The following is a 16646-nucleotide window of genomic DNA, read 5'->3' on the forward strand; positions in this document are numbered from 1 at the left end:
TGAAATTGATTCAATAGTAAATTCCATGAATCTACCACCAGCTAATTTAACCCAGGGATGTTGTTGTAGGTAAAGAGTGATGGTAAGAAAATCTTAACAAAGGATGGCTAGGGTATGATTTATTAGTATCATCCATGATTTCCAACAGTGGAGGGAGAGTGGTGGCTTCAGTGGAAGTGTTGCATACTCCCTGTTAAACTATAATTTCACAGGGAAATTATATGGGATTAAGAAAGGAGAGAAAGGGGACTCATTTCAGCACTTTATTTGAAATAGGCAGACATTGAATGTGAATCTGGTAATTGCAGCTTTTTAGATAATTGGACTGAACTCAATTTCGTCACACTGGAACCATCCAGAATATGAGCAGGAATAACTGGGCAGAGTCCTTCTCAGTGTCTTATATTACGCCTTTAACCATCTTCAGAAGAGGCAGGAATGAAACTTCACATAGAGGAAGCACTCTGACATCAGTTTACTTTTTAGAATAAAAAACAATAATTTGATTTAAATCAACTGTGCGTTTGAAAGCTAATTGCGTTTTGTAAAAAGAAACACAAAAGCAGCGCATTCACCTGTGATCAAATCGGATGCCAGATTTCCCCATTCAAACCCAGCAGCAAACAATGGCCCCGGGAGCAATGCCGCTGAAATTAATCACATAGTTGTGGGACACTGGAATGAGTCCGCAAACAGAATTAACAAAGCAGATGAGGCGGCAGACAAGGGCATGTCCCGTAGTCACCATAGCATTAGTGGCACAATAGACCCACACTGAAGCATATATCTCAGACCTAGCCTCCCACACTCCTTTTTTTGTGTCGCATGCCGGCGCATCTGGGGCTCTATTAATTAATTTGGCATTAGCGAGGTTGGCTTTTTTTGTCCAGTGCCGCAGAGTGCACAGAGGTATTTTAGGGCTGTTAAATTAGGGGTGGGAAACATGGGAATGGCTTGCTCCAGAATCACTGCGAATTACAGACAGATTGGATCGCAGGGGAACAAGAGCGCGAGAGCTTCCTCTCTTGGAAGCTCTTGTGTAATTTAATATGGCTGTCAATCACGGTTTTCTAAAAGGCCCCTTAATCTCCTGTCTGGAGCAAGGAAGAGACAACAATGCGAGGGATTGGCAATAACTATTTTTCTCTATAAATATGCACTCAAGCCCCTGCAAACAGTCGTCTAACACTTACAACACACACACTGAATGGCTGTGATGTTGAATCATGCACATTGGCCTCGATGTTTATTTGAAGAAACGACAAAAAATTGAAAAATTGGAATGATCGCCATGTAAACATTTCAGACTGAACCGTGTTAGAAGACGGAGTGAATATGTATGATCATCAGTTAAAAAAAAAATGTAAACGCACACCTCAAGAAAATTATTTTGAAGCACCAATTTCATAAACCTTACGTTCTTATATGTTCAGAAACACCAGTAGATTAGATTGCAGTATTCTCTCTGCTGCTCTCAACAGAGCTCTGACACACAGCCCCACGTATCCAGTGAATCCCGATTCCAGATTGTGTGCTCTACCGGTCTCAGTCGGCGGTGGAGGACATTTGGTAGGTCCAGCACTCCAGACGCTGATCTGGCACGTTCAGATTTCCCCCTGCGCGCATGCTACCTCATCAACCTGATCAAACTAATCGCACTCTACATTGACATGTAACTAATTTAATGACACTCTAATTATTTATTTGCGATCCTTGATTACTTTTAATTTGCAATCAATCAGGGCCCTGCTGTATTATTGGTAGGCTGTGGTAATCGCTGACACACATAGCAGGTGACGAGTAGGTGATGAGCTAGGCACTGCCATGGTAATGGTGTCATCGTTGACTTGTCGTTTATATTTATATTTCCGCCAAAGGAACAAATCTTCAAAGCTACTGTTCTGTCCTTGCAATCAACCGTGATCCATGCTTTCTTTTTATTTTACATTGTTTACATGTGTTTAACATACAGCATACAAAGTCAAATGATTTACATATGCAAATGAAACACATATACACAAACACACACTGTGGCATCCCGCCACGTGGTCCTCGGCCTGGACGGGCCCCGTGGAGGACGGGGTGTACCACCCCCACCCACCAGCCGGAGATGGAGAGCAGCCCTTTCGGCACCCCAATCAGGGTGATTGGGGGACACCTGGCCGAAAGCACGGGAGCCATTTTAAAAGGAGGCACAGCACAGCACAGCACAGCACAGCACAGCACAGCACAGCACAGCACAGCACAGCACAGCACAGCACAGCACGGGTCGGGTGCAGGAAGGAGAGAGCCTAGAGGCCCACGGAGGCCCTAGCGACCGCGTCTCCTTCATTGTTTGTCTGATTTGAAGTGATTGGTTAATAAATGCCTGCCATGGCTAAAACCCGAAGGCCAAGCGAGTTTTGTCCGTGGAACCCGGTCCAACCGAGGACCGGGTTACCACACTTGGTGGAGAATGCAGGCACTGGAAGAACCCACTACGGACCCCCGGTGAAGTACCCCACCCAGACGGTATGCCGAACCCGGTCGGGACAGACGCCGCCGCGAGAGACGCCGCCGCGAGGGACGCCGCCGCCGCCGCGAGGGACACCGCCGCCGCCGCGAGGGACGTCGCCGCCGCCGCCGCCGCGAGGGACGTCGCCGCCGCCGCAAGGGACGCCGCCGCCGCCGCAGGAGAGAAGGCCGCAGCGCGAGACCGGGACGTGACAGTGCCGTCGGCCTACGCGGACGTGGGGACGGGCCGGCCCTGCATGCTGGCGACATGTCGGGCAAAGGAAGCGTCCGGGTGCCCAACCGTACCTGCGAGGGTGATGTCCAAACAGACGCAGGCCATAGTGGACACTGGCAGCATGGTCACCCTCCTCCGGCCCGACCTGGCGGGGGGAAGGGAAGGGCCACCCATGGAGGTGACATGCGTACACGGGGGCACACGAACATACAAGACCTGCCACGTGGTCGTCCGGACACCACAGGGGGTGTTTACGGCTTGGGCAGGGGTCGTGCCACACCTGCCGGTGCCGTTCCTAATTGGGAGGGATTGCCCGATATTCCGTCGGCTTTGGGACCCGGCACTAGAGTCCCGGGGCAGGAGAGATGCGGTCGCCGCCGCGGCAGGAGAGGCAGCCGCCGCCGGCGCAGCGGGAGACGAAGCGGCCGGAGACGAGGCGGCCGGAGACGAGGCGGCCGGAGACGAGGCTGCCGGAGACGACGCTGCCGACGCCCTGTCACGGCGAGATACCAGCCTGGGCGGGTCCCTCGGCTACCTGGGGCTTGGACAAAGGGTGGAGGAGTGTGGCATCCCGCCACGTGGTCCTCGGCCTGGACGGGCCCGGGGTACCGTGGAGGACGGGGTGTACCACCCCCACCCAAGAGCCGGCGATGGAGAGCAGCCCTTTCGGCACCCCAATCAGGGTGATTGGGGGACACCTGGCCGAAAGCACGGGAGCCATTTTAAAAGGAGGCACAGCACAGCACAGCACGGGTCGGGTGCAGGAAGGAAGGGCTCATGGCAAGGAGAGAGCCTAGAGGCCCACGGAGGCCCTAGAGACCGCGTCTCCTTCATTGTTTGTCTGATTTGAAGTGATTGGTTAATAAATGCCTGCCATGGCTAAAACCCGAAGGCCAAGCGAGTTTTGTCCGTGGAACCCGGTCCAACCGAGGACCGGGTTACCACAACACACACACACAGGCCACACACACACACACACACACACAGTGGTTCCAGGGATCAGAGAGTGTGAGGAGGCAGAGGGATAGAGTTACGAGCGCTTGCGCCGTAGCCAAGAAAGTTCCCCAGCCAGCTGCTGAGCTCTACACCTGATTGAAATTTTCAAGATGATTCATTTGGGTAGCCAAATATACAGCAGGGGAGAGAGGGAGGGGGAGAGAGAGCTGTCACTTATCTTCCAAAGCCGCCATCAATTCCCCTATTGAATGTTGTGAAGGGGGCTTGTTTATTGGTTTAGAGTGACATTTCATGAGGAGGGTGAAGCAGGGTTTTTTTTTTTTTAAGTCTTTAGAAATGAAGTCGCCTAATGAGGTTTCGTTTAATACACCTGTGATTCTAATGACGTGTCATCCTCAGCCTCATCAGGTCACAGATCACTTTCTCTGCCTGGTTATCCCGCCATTCAAACATGACCATTTTCCCTGTGTTGCATTTTAGGGGTGAAAGTGACTACAAGGGCATTGGTGGGCTCTGAAGTGTCTAAACTGTTGATTCTTAAACACCCATTATGGTAGAACTAATCATGTTTTCTTACTTTATGAATTTAATTGAAACAACATCAGCATGCCGTATTCAGCCGATCATTATAATAATTACATGGCAATGCAGGAATATCATCAAAAAAACATTTAAAGCAAGCACCATTGTTCCCACAATCCATTGGAGCAAGGCAGAGTTTAGCAGATTAATTCACTCAGCATCACTCATTAACATCCTTTTCTAAAATGGTAAATTAACAACATTTTGATGTGCTTCCGTTTCCACTACTCCGCTTTGAAGTTCATTGCTATCGCCAAAGAAAAAGGGAGTGATCGCTACGCAAATTGAAAAAGTCCTAATTACCTGAAGAAAAAAGAGAAAAAAAGAGCTGTGCTCTGCCGTGACCAAGACAGCGTAGCTGCCAGTTCACCCTTGAAAAATGAGCTATGGACAATGTGGTGCCAAAGCCGTCCTGGCTGGGACAGCTCGGGTCGGGGTGGATAGGTGTAATGAATGATTCAGTGGAGCGGAGAAACCTGGGTGTCCATTTATGGTGCCCTCCTCATGCCCAAATCACGGCCTTCTACTGCTAAAGTTTACAGAGCGAACAGGGACGTTTTTTTTTCTGTCTTTTATACATTTCATTTTAATGGCACAACATCTTCCATTCCGCTGAGTCATGCTCTCAGCCCATCCTCGGCTGAGCTGCTCTTCCCCAAAGCTGTCACAAAACGCTTCTTCCCGTCTGCTTTGTATTATCTCTGTCAGCAGAGGGCTAGCAGATCTATCGGGCGGGGGGCCAAGCTGGGATGTACAGATAGTGACAGAGGTAACGTGGACCGGGTCACTTCACATGTCTTTCGACTTTGTCCTTTTTTTCTTACTTTCTGCACTCAGTCCCATTCTGCAAACCTGCTCCGTGAACATGTCAGATGAAGTTATTTATTTTTCACTTACGGTCCTCTGGTAAAACAAGCAGGGAAAGAAACGCACCCCCACCCCCGTTCTTTTGTATCTTCACGCCTGAGCATTATAAGAAATATTAGTGACAAGGATTTTCTTTAGAGGAAGCCGATATTCTGTCTGCAGGAGATGTTACCCAAGGGGAACAAGGTACCAACATAGTAAAATAACAAGCTATTACCCACAACCTCTGGGAACACTGTGCCACAAATAAGGAAGGCTGTGTGTGCCTGGATGCTATCCTGCGTCTACAGACTGGGGACACATTAGCAACAATGGTGGACGGAAGGGAAGACTTTGTCTTTTACTGCACTGAAGATGAATCGTCTGTTTGTTCTCCTTATATTTCTCAGCTACTGCTGAGTCCACAATCGACCATGCTGCTTATAATGGTGCAGATATGAACAATCGTTTACTGACACAAGCTCTGACCGCTGTATTGAGATGTGGGGGAGCGTGTGTCTATGTATGCATCTATGAGGGTCGTGTTAGAGTATATGTACGTGTATGTGTGTGTGTGTGTGTGTGTTTGTGTGTGTGTCTCTCTCTCCCTCTCACAGACAGACACACAGACAGAGAGACAGGGTGTATTTGTTTGCATCACTTGCCTGTGTGTGTGTGTGTGTGTGTGTGCGTGTGCGTGTGTGTGCGTGTGCGTGTGCATGTGTGTGTGCATGTGTGTGTGTGTATACCCTCGGATGGAACAAACACATGGGTTTCGCCCAGGGGTCAGTCTCTCGGTAGGAGTGCGTTGCTGCCTAGTGGTTTATCTGCAATACATCAGTGGTGATGGATGGGTAATGGAAGAGCCAAAGCCTTCTAGTTCACTGCACTATATCACCTCTGATAAATCTCCCAGCTATCTGTTATTTGGCTGTCAATGATAGCTTTCCTTTGTGGTAAGAGCATAAGTATGAAAGCGAAAAATAAAATGCACACAAGCTAATCCACGTCAGTCCTCTTGATTCACATGAGGGCCTATCCAATTTTAAATGGAACAGAAGCGGTTGATAAGATCCGTGCTGCTGAGATGTTCCGGGGGAATGTTATTGCTTGGCACAAGGAGGAAGGTCTGTGTAAGTCTGTGTAAGTGTGTGTGTGTGTGTGTGTGTGTGTGTGTGTGTGTGTGTGTGTGTGTGTGTGTGTGTGTGTGTGTGTGTGTGTGGTGTGTGTGTGCGCAAATGCTGCAATCCTCTCCATAATCTTGACGCCAGACAATGTGTGCTTGGCCGCGAAGGGATTTGAACCGCAGCATTTGACAAATCCTATCCTATACCAAGGAGCTATTGCTGTATGCAAAAATAAATAGACACACATAGTATATGACTATCTATTTTGTTGCTTGTCATTGTGCCTCGCAGTTCAATAGTGCATTCAACTTTACCAAGGCATACCTGCGCCCTACTGGGTATCTGGAACAGTGTGGCTAGAGAATAGAGTGTGGCTTTCAAACATAACGTGAACATTATCTCACTGCAATGTTGGGTTGGTGGGAGATCTGTGTTTACCTAAGGGTAGACAAAGCTGCTTACTTTCCTCAGCACCCCTCCACATGCCCTGGCCCGGTCTCCCCCCACCCGTCCACACACACACACGCACGCACACACACACACACACACACACACACACACACACACACACACACACACACACACACACACACACACACACACACACACACTATCTTATCCAACCCGCCATCCCCACTGAATTAGCAGCCTCACTGTTAAGCACCTTGCGGCCCCCCTCGCTGATGAACCCCCCCCCCCTGCAGCCCCTCCCTTGAGTGAAAGCATTGATTTCTATCTCAGTATCACTGTGGCTTCACGCCCCATGCAAGGTCAACCCACTGCCTCATCACAGTAACGGTCTCCTCTACTAACATATGGGGGACGGCGACACACTGACAATGATCATCCTTTGAGGAGGCTACTTTAAGATGTTAAGATTAGCAAGATTAGAAACGGGGTAGGTTAGATTACTATGCAACAATCAAACAAAGGGTATGGGGGGGGGGGAATGGTTGAAGTATATAACAGTCACTAGGATAGCCTTAACCAGCGATTATGTGGAGTTATCCCACCAGTCTTGCTCATGCTGCTGCGAGCCGTCACGATAGATCCGTTGACTCATTCAGGAAGTCGGCCAAAGGACTCACTGCCAATGTAAAAAGAGCCTCAAAATAGGGCTGTTGTCTTTTCAACCACCCGCACATACAGACTTTGTCATCTCATTTCGTACAGGATATAATCACCTTAGCTGTCAAAGCCAAGAGTATAGGGGGTCCGAGTCTCTACATTCGCTGATAGGCCCAATAATTCTAACTTTGAATCTCGGTGGATGTTAACAGTGGCGCTGGGCTAAAGGTTTCTCAGATTCTACTGATCTGAACACTTTCGTTGCCGGTGTTCAGCAACAAGCAACTGCGAAATGCAATTGAGGAACCGAAAAAAAGGGCAAATCCTAATCCCGTCTATGGCTTGTATTATAATATGAATCTGGATCTGGGGAGTGCAAGGGGAATAATACAAAGATATCATGAAGTAATCTCCGGGAACTTTTGAGGTACATTCATTTCCCATGCCCACTAATCCCACCTGTTGTAAATATAGAGTAGAAAGCCCCTAGCTCTGATGGTGTTCTGAGGAAGCAATAGCCGGTGAAATTGAGCCAAAATGAATAGGGGCCCATACTGGAACAGACCTAAGCTCATTCCACAAGCCCTGTGGAATGGAGTTATCAGAATCAACCGTCCTCTGTGCCTGCCGCTGAGGGATATTGGAGACGACGAAGGTCAAATTACATGGGGAGGGGGCTGGGTAGGAGTTAGGGACGCGGGGGACAGATGGACATGGTGTTCAGCTTGTTCTACCGCGACACAAACCGACTCTTGAGGATCTGAGGCATGCCTGTCCCTCCCTGCAACCCTGCTCACGGAGACACATGCTATGACAACACACGATATGCAAGTGGTTGTCAAAAGTCAGTAATATAAGAGTAGATGAAAAGGGTACAGTTTTTTCTTTCACACTGTGACGTCCTTTCTTCTGTCAGATACGACGTGGTTTTTCCGAAGAAACGTAAAAAATCTACTAAGGAAGTCCATAGCAGCCGAAATGGCACCGTATTCCTCGTGATGCAATTGTTTGCAAGTGTACAAAAAATAACATAATTGTTGCGTGTCAGGGGCATTCAAATGTTCTGCAGTCTCTTCAACAACTTTGCTCTGTCCCCTGTCACCCAAACGCCTGTCTCTTGTTCATTTTAATAGGCACCGTCCGTGGCAACTGAATAAGCTTGGTCTGTGGCCGTTTAAACAACAGTGTCCTGCAGATCACCGCCAAGACCACCACTACCACAGCTGCAACTTAATTTCAATCGTTTTTGTCCATGCCTTTCTTTCATTTTTATTGAGTGGCTTGGGTTTATGGTCCCCTAGCCCTGGACAAAAGCGCAATCTGTAGAACAAGCCCAGGCCAGTCTCCAACACATTCCATAGTCCTCCCGGTAGAGCGCTGTGCTTGGAGTGTAAAAGTCTCACACACACGCACACCGCTCATCAAATGGAGACACCCCGCCTGCTGCTGCAAATCCACCGGGTGAACCACCGCGTGCTGCTCTCCTCACCACAACGTGGCAGGGATCCATTTCATGGACATCACTCATTAATATGCTAATGGAAAGCCATTAACACTTGATCGGGAAAATTAATGGAATTAAAAGAGGTATTGGGTCACGTAGGCGAAAGGGTGGTTGCCAAGAGGGACAAGGGCACCATTATGGAACAAAAGCCTGTGGGGAAAAGATGATATTCCTTATTTTCTGGGAGCATGAAGTAGCACTCTCTTCCAAATAAAGCACAACCCTAAGTGATTAGCAGGGCTGTAGCATAGTGTTTATATGAATTTCATGTGTGCACGCTGCGGTGAAGACGTTAGACTCTCGACGAGGTAATTACTGTTGTGCAATATATTAGAGCCCTTCTTAAAGCCTAACAAAGGTTTTAAGTGCAGGTGTTGGGAGGGGATCTGAGAAGCAGATGAGGAGCGGCTGGTGGCAATCTGTCTGGCAAAATGTTGTTATGAAGAGATTAAAAAACAAGCAATCTGGCACCACGGACCTCACAATGTTATTGAGAAGACCACAATAAAAGTATTTCAGTACCATGGACAGCTCATCCTTGCCGTTTGTTTTTACACAAGCTCACTCTGTCTCTGTCTCTCTCCTTCCCTGTCACACACCCACACACACAAACACACACATCCTGGACACATGCACATCCTGGACACACACACGCATACGCACATCCTGGACACACACAAACACACAGACAGACACCCACGCACCCTCACATCAACATTGACAAGAACATGAAATGTTAGCTACATGTCACAGTCACAGAGATTTGATGGGGATGAGACATAAATCAAGTCGTGCCTCACACATGCTAACTCAAGCACATCCCTGCATATCAATTGCAGACTACAGAATACACTGGGGGACCCCCTGGCAATTAACACCATTCCAATGCTTGGATATATATATTTTTTATGTTGATTGCATTCACATCAAACATATTGTTGCCTATTTGTTTTCCTATGTGTTTGTCTCTGACAAGTCGTTACTGCACACCATGTGTGTATAATCAGCGGACCTATAGACACATCATCCAGAGTGACACGCAGCTCAGCCGATAATCAGTGGCATTTGTGTAAAATGTTGACAAGAACCTCAACACTCCTCCTAGTCACAAATCAATTGGAGAGAACATGCTGTCGGATTGAAGGTGCAGCAAAGCAGCAGGGATTGTTATGAATAACTGCATCAGCCCTAATCTGAGGAAAATAGGATTTATTGACGTGTACAGGCTGTAATATGTAATTTACTTCAGAAATGTTTTGAAGGTTGGGGATGGGTCCTTAGGATTCATATATATATATTATATATATTGATTTCGAAACCACAACTATTATAGAGACCAAAATGTTGCTTATGTGACTGTTTGTATTAAATGATGCAATATAAAACCATTTAAATGATGCCTCCTAAACAACAGCTGATTGTTACAGAGGGCTGAGCTGTGAGACACACTCATTTTTTAAAAGGATGAGAGCTGTCAAAGTCATTGTAAGAAAGGAAATACGAAAAGGACAGCCCTTCACACACTCAGTCACTTTGCTCTCAGAACAGTCTACAAAGGCTTAATAGCATGTCATTCCGACTTTGTAGAGGGTTGTTAAACCTGCTGCATGGGTTGGCCTACAAGACTTCCTATATATGTCCAGATGATGAGCCATGATGCTGACAATGCAAATAAAATATGAAATATTGCTTTACAGAGTTCTTATTCATCATTATCATTCATACAGCTTGTACGACATCTCAGGGACAGGAAATGGGGGTCATAGCTTAGGCCTATATCATGTCCTGCTATTAGATCAGACGGAGGACAGACTACGGCTGCGTTGACGTTATGTTAAGATAAGTAATGGTTTGCGTGTGGTACTTACCTATAGGCCTACTAATAAATCAAGAGGAGGGGAAAAAAACTACGTTGTTAAATGTTGGTCCAATTTAGTGTGACATTAAGTTAATAGTGTGCGCATAATAATTTCGTTTTAGTGCACATCAGTGGATTTTCATTTTCAGTCAAGAGAGGCTGTGTTGGCTTGTTGTCATTCCATGCACGCCGTGCCACGAAGCCACCTCAGTCAGTCCACCCTTCTCTCTCTATCCCTCTCTCTCTCTCCCTCTCTCTCCCTCTGTCGTGCAGACATTACAGAGGGATACTTGTATCTTTAGACATGTGACTAAGTATGCAAGGCGGGACAGAGCGAGCTTGAAAGCCCATATGTCGGGCGTCTCCACGCTGCCCTGGAACCTGCGGACAGCCCAGCTCCCACCTCTCCATACTGAGATCTGGATCGCAACCCCCACCCCCCCAGCTCTCGCACGCACACACGCACACACACACACACACACACACACACACACACACACACACACACACACACACACACACACACACACACACACACACACACACACACACACACACACACACACACACACAGCACACACACACACAGCTCACACACCACACAGAGACGATGCGGGAGTAGGAGGCGGGTCAAGTAGAGAATTTTGCTGGCGTTGAATTTTCAACAGAACGGAATATTCACCCATCGCCTTCTCCAGTGCAGTTGCTGCACATTCCGTTAAGCACCCGCGCGCCGCCACCGCCGCCGCCGCCCCCGCATTCCAGTGCGACTGTCCAACACGAAGAGATCCGGCGCGGGAAGCGCGCACGCATCCTCTTCTCCTGCAATCAGTTTTTTTGGTTGCGCTCCTCAAAGATTTCTCTCTCTCTCTCTCTCTCTCTCTCTCTCTCTCTCTCTCTCTCTCTCTCTCTCTCTCTCTCTCTCTCTCTCTCTCTCTCTCTCTCTCTCTCTCTCCCTCTCCTCTTCTTCTCACTCTCCCAGAGCCTCATCTTCTCCTTGCGTCTCACTGCATATCCTGCTGGATGATTTAATTCTGTAAAGTCATTATCCCCCCCCCCCCCCCCCCCCCCCAAGAAAAGGTCAACGTCGCTGCTTCCAGGACCGCTAAATGATATTGGGATAAGGACTTTACTCCTCCAGTGCACCTTGAGAAGCCTGTCGGAGCCCAAAGTTTTGCAGCTGCTGTTTACGGAAGGCAGCAGAGCAGTAGCAGCGGCAGCAGCAGCCACCGGTGACTTTACACTCTTTCGGGGATTCTTCTGCGAATGTTGGAGATTGTTTTTCCGCCATAATCTTTGAAAAGTGAGATGAGATGAGGCTCTACCATGTCAGCAACTGCACAACAACGGAGGCTAAAGAATCCGAAGGAGAATGGGAAATACTGAGTTAAACTTTGTCTGTTTTTTCGAACCGCGGTAGGTTATCTTTCGTATTTATCGATATGTGTTTACTGAAATACTATGATTAACAGGAATTGAGTATACATGCCGTAAAAACAATACAACAATTATTAATTGCTATTCCGTTCGATTTGTCTGTGATACGCTCTGGCTAAAAGCTCGCCAACCAAAACACGTAACCGAACCCCGCTGTGTCTTGGAACAGCGCGGAGAGTGTGAGCACTGCTCTCTACCGCTTGATCGCCATGCAAATAAAACACAAAGAAATACGAACACTGAAACACAAGGGCGTGCGCATGGAAGCGCACGAACACGCCTTTCACGCACACAAAGATGCTTGCGAACGGACCCCTGTGACTCACACGCACACACACACACACACACACACACACACACACACACACACACACACAGTCTCCGACTCCGTCAAACACACACAGAAAAAAGTGCACTACAGCCCCACGCGCAAGACCATCGCATTCACTCTCCCATTTCCACTGTCTCCACCCCCACGCCCACGTCGCCACCTGTTTCTTTTCTTGTAATCTCTCTCTTTTCCCCTTCTCTGCCATCGTTTTTTTTTCCATTTTGTTCTCAGGCTTGTGGCAGGGCAGCTCAGTGACAGTCCCGTGCAGTAAGTGAGCATGGGAGTAGGGGTGGGGGTGAGGGTATGGGGGGGGGGAAGGGTAGGCTACATGCCAAGCGCCCGTGGGTAGAATGAGGAATAATTTGGTGATTATATATTTCAGCCTTAAGCATGGTGGGAAGACTTATGAGTCATGGCAGCTGTGTGATATTACCAACGAAGAAGAATTTAACGACAAGCCAAATGCCCTCCCTACCTATCCATACAGAGACAAACAGACACACACACACACACACACACACACACACACACACACACACACACACACACACACACACACACACACACACACACACACACACACACACTATTTACATAATTACATCAAATCGTAACTTTATAGAAATATATTCTCGGATATATATAGAGAGCGAGATAGAGTTATAGAGATAGAGCGCAAGAGAGATAAAGAAACGGTGACAGACTTTAGCCAGAGGCAGCAAAGTCGCAGGCTGTTTATTGGTCTACAACAGGCTCTCTGTTCAGCCCAGCGCTCATCTATCTGTCCTGAGGGACTCGTGAGGCCGATCGCGTCCAGGCCTGAAAGGCACACTGTCTACTGCCATGAAAAGAGAGATTTCTCCCCCCTATCAGTCAGCTGCCCCTGAAATAAAGGAGGGCGACGCAGACAGAGAGAGGGAGAGCAAGAGAGGCAGGGACAAAGATAGGGCGAGAGGGAGAGAAAGAGAGGGAGAGGCAGACAGAGAGGGGCAGATAGAGAGAGACAGAGACAGAGACAGAGGCAGGGAGAGTGGGAGAGAAAAAGAGATAGAGAGAAGCTTAAGAGACAGCTTAATGCATTTCCATGGTCATTCTCAAGTAAGAACGCAGTTTTGATTGTTTTGAGAGTCCAATGGAGAGTATACGGTACATGTGCCGCAAGACGAAAGTGCACACATCATACAGGTGAACACACAAACAGACGCACACACACACACAGACAGACAGACAGACAGACAGACAGACAGACAGACAGACAGACAGACAGACAGACAGACAGACAGACAGACAGAGACACACACACAGACACACATACACACACAGCTGGTTGGGTGTGAGTGACGTGAGTATCTATCCATAAGTAATGTGATCAGTAGTTCCCGATAGGGGAGTCTGGAGGAAGGGTGTGTCTGAAGGAGTTTGGTTTCCGATCAACCAGGGGTTGGTCCACCGAGGGCAGCATTATGCACATAATATCAGGAGGGTGGTGAAGGCTGTGGCGGCGGAGTCCTTTGAGTTAGCGCCGCATGTTCACTAGGAAAGATGAGCTGAGGAAAACCAATTAAAGCCCACCTAATTTCATGCACGTCCAGACACACACACATGCACACAAACCCATGCACGCACACATACACACACACAGATCAAACCCTCTCTTCCTCTCACCCTTTTCTCCAACTGTCGCACTCAGACACACGCACACACACACACACAGGCAAAGTGGGGACACACCACACCCCCAGCAGCTTCAGTCTACGTATTTACATGTGTCCCCGCAGTGCAGGAGAACACATCTAAAGCCTCCGCCTTCCAGCCGACGGCCCATTAATTTGCCCTCAATATGAGATGTTGTTTTTGCAGCCAGAGCGCAAAGAGCCTCCCCTCTCTCGTATTTATTTCTTCAGTCACATACTTCCTGATGGGACAGGGACTTCTGAAAATAAATGGAGTAGGAGTGTTGTTTGCATTCCTAAGTTTGTCGACGAGTGTGTGCATGCCCGTGCATTTTGCAATTGCGTGCGCGTGATTGGGTGTTGGCCGTGCGCGTGTGTGCGTTTGCATGAGTGTAGGTGCGCGTGCGCGCGTGTGCGTGCACGTACGTGCATTTGTGCATGAATTGATCCGTAGATGTATGTGAACGTGCTTCAGGAAATAGTAGGGGTTTGGTTTCCCCATGAGTGTTTGCTTGCTTAATAAGAAAGGCATGTGGTAACGTCGTGACACGGTGTATGCAGCATGAGTCAAACTGCGCCCACCATCGCTGGGAAGAGAGCCTGGGTGGGTGGGTGGGTGGTGTGGTGTGAAAAAGTAAGGATGAACCAAGTCTGGCCTCTGAATAGAAGAAAAGTTGGAGTGCTGGTGGAGGTGGAAAGGAGTGGATCATAAGACGAGATTGCAGTGGAGGCGGAGGAGGGTGGATGGAAAGTTTTTGCAGGGTCTGTTTTATATCCAAGTCCCATTATTTTATGATAATAAGCATACTCAACTGCGGCTTTTTCCCAGATTGGGTTTTATCCCATTCAAATTTAAATCTGTTTGTGTGTGTGTATGTATGCGTGTGCATGTGCGTGTGTGTTTTTGTGTGTGCGTGTGTGTGTGTGGGCATGTGTTGCTGAAAATGAGAAGACAAAGTGAAAGAAAGTGTCTCAACGCAGGCTCCCGAGACAGACTAGAACATTAAAAGTGGAACCTCTCAAATTAAGAATGACTGGGCATTAAATCCAAATCCCTTTTAAGAGGCAAAAGTTAATTCAATGTTAGAAGGAAATATAGTGCTCTGTCACTTTCTTCCCCCTCTATTTCTCACTCTCTCTGTTAAAGCATTTGAGGCTCTCTGAAAATAATGTGAGTATATGTATGTGTAGGTATTTATAAAGAGCCATGGGTTGGCAGCCATAATAAGGGTGGCATAGAGCCATATTTTTAAATAAAAGAATTCCAATTGGGCTTTTATTCATTCTTATCCTTGTTATTGTTTCTGTCTTGGACTCCCAGGTTCTAGGCAGAAAAAAAGCTAAAATAAAAGAGAACAACAAAGCATTGCCTTTAACCACCCATAGCGTTCTTAGAATTGGCTGTTTAAGTGGCCCCTTTTCCACCTAAAATGAATGTGTTGTTTCAATTTATATTTGACAAATAATAATGCAAACGACAAACATTCAATGAAAGTATAGAGCACTTCCTAAACCTAATTACTCTCTACACCAGCACTGGACGCAACTGGGAATTCAGAACCACGGACAGCGCACGTTTTCAAGCTGCTCTTTTAAACATACACCCTCTTTTCCTCTTCCCCCTTCCCCTGTCTCTGTTTGTCTCACGTAACTAGCCAGTCAGAGTTCATATTTTGGCTCTTTTCTTTTTGATTATGATGCCAATTTATTGGGCTCTGAAGCCGAGGGAAATCGCTTGACGGATTCCACTTACTGCGAGAAGCTTGCCGCCTGCCTCTAACAAATTGGCATCTTGCTAACATAAGGAGCGAGGAAGGAGTAACATTCATCTGGATGCAAAAATTTTAACCCATTGTTAAAAATAGTAAAAAATATATATTCATATTTTTGTGTATACATATTATGTTGGACACAGTCCTGTGAGCAGGATCTATCTGTAACCAATATAATTATTCAAAGTGGGATTTATTTCCACATACAACAGACTTAACCTCGTACCTTAGGGTGCAAAGATACGATCCAATAAACCAACCACATTCACACATATAAACAAAGGATAGATGAATTCAGCATTTTGTTCAAGCGGGCCTATGTAAGGGTAAATGTCGGCTGCCCTGTAATGTACAGTAAAGTGGATTACACGCCCTGTGAGGAGAGCGTTTGATTGTAGAATGTGAGAAAGGATGAGGGGCGAAGAGAGGAAGCAGGGGAGGGGGGCATATACACGATCAGTTCCCATCTTCCCTCCTCACAGCTGCGCGTGATTGAATTAAACCCCCCCACCACCCCAACAACAGTGTATTCCAGTGATATGAGAGGCGCTGGAAGCTCCAGTCCCCCCAGCAGCCTCCACCAGGAACCTGACGAAGCTACGTTGAGGTGCCGCGGGCCGGCTGGATTTAGCTGTGCTCTGCTTCTTCCTCTGACCTTCTGCTCACTCTGGAGTTCATTCCACTCATTCCACACTATCTACGGCGGGGGGTTAATGTACACACACACACACACACACACACACACACACACACACACACACAC

General features: G+C 47.6%; 1 protein-coding gene across 1 annotated transcript in view; it reads left to right on the forward strand.

The window, feature by feature from the left end:
• Positions 1 to 11747: 11747 nt before the first annotated feature.
• The window catches only part of LOC132469151 (BMP/retinoic acid-inducible neural-specific protein 3-like), a 45377-nt gene continuing 40478 nt past the window's right edge, over positions 11748 to 16646 (forward strand). Inside the window, exon 1 of the mRNA XM_060067071.1 lies at positions 11748 to 12086. The gene's annotated coding sequence lies outside the window, so the exon portion shown is untranslated. The remainder of the gene's footprint in view (positions 12087 to 16646) is intronic.

This window comes from Gadus macrocephalus, chromosome 12 (genome assembly GCF_031168955.1).
Source record: "Gadus macrocephalus chromosome 12, ASM3116895v1".
NCBI classification, from domain to species: Eukaryota; Metazoa; Chordata; class Actinopteri; order Gadiformes; family Gadidae; genus Gadus; species Gadus macrocephalus.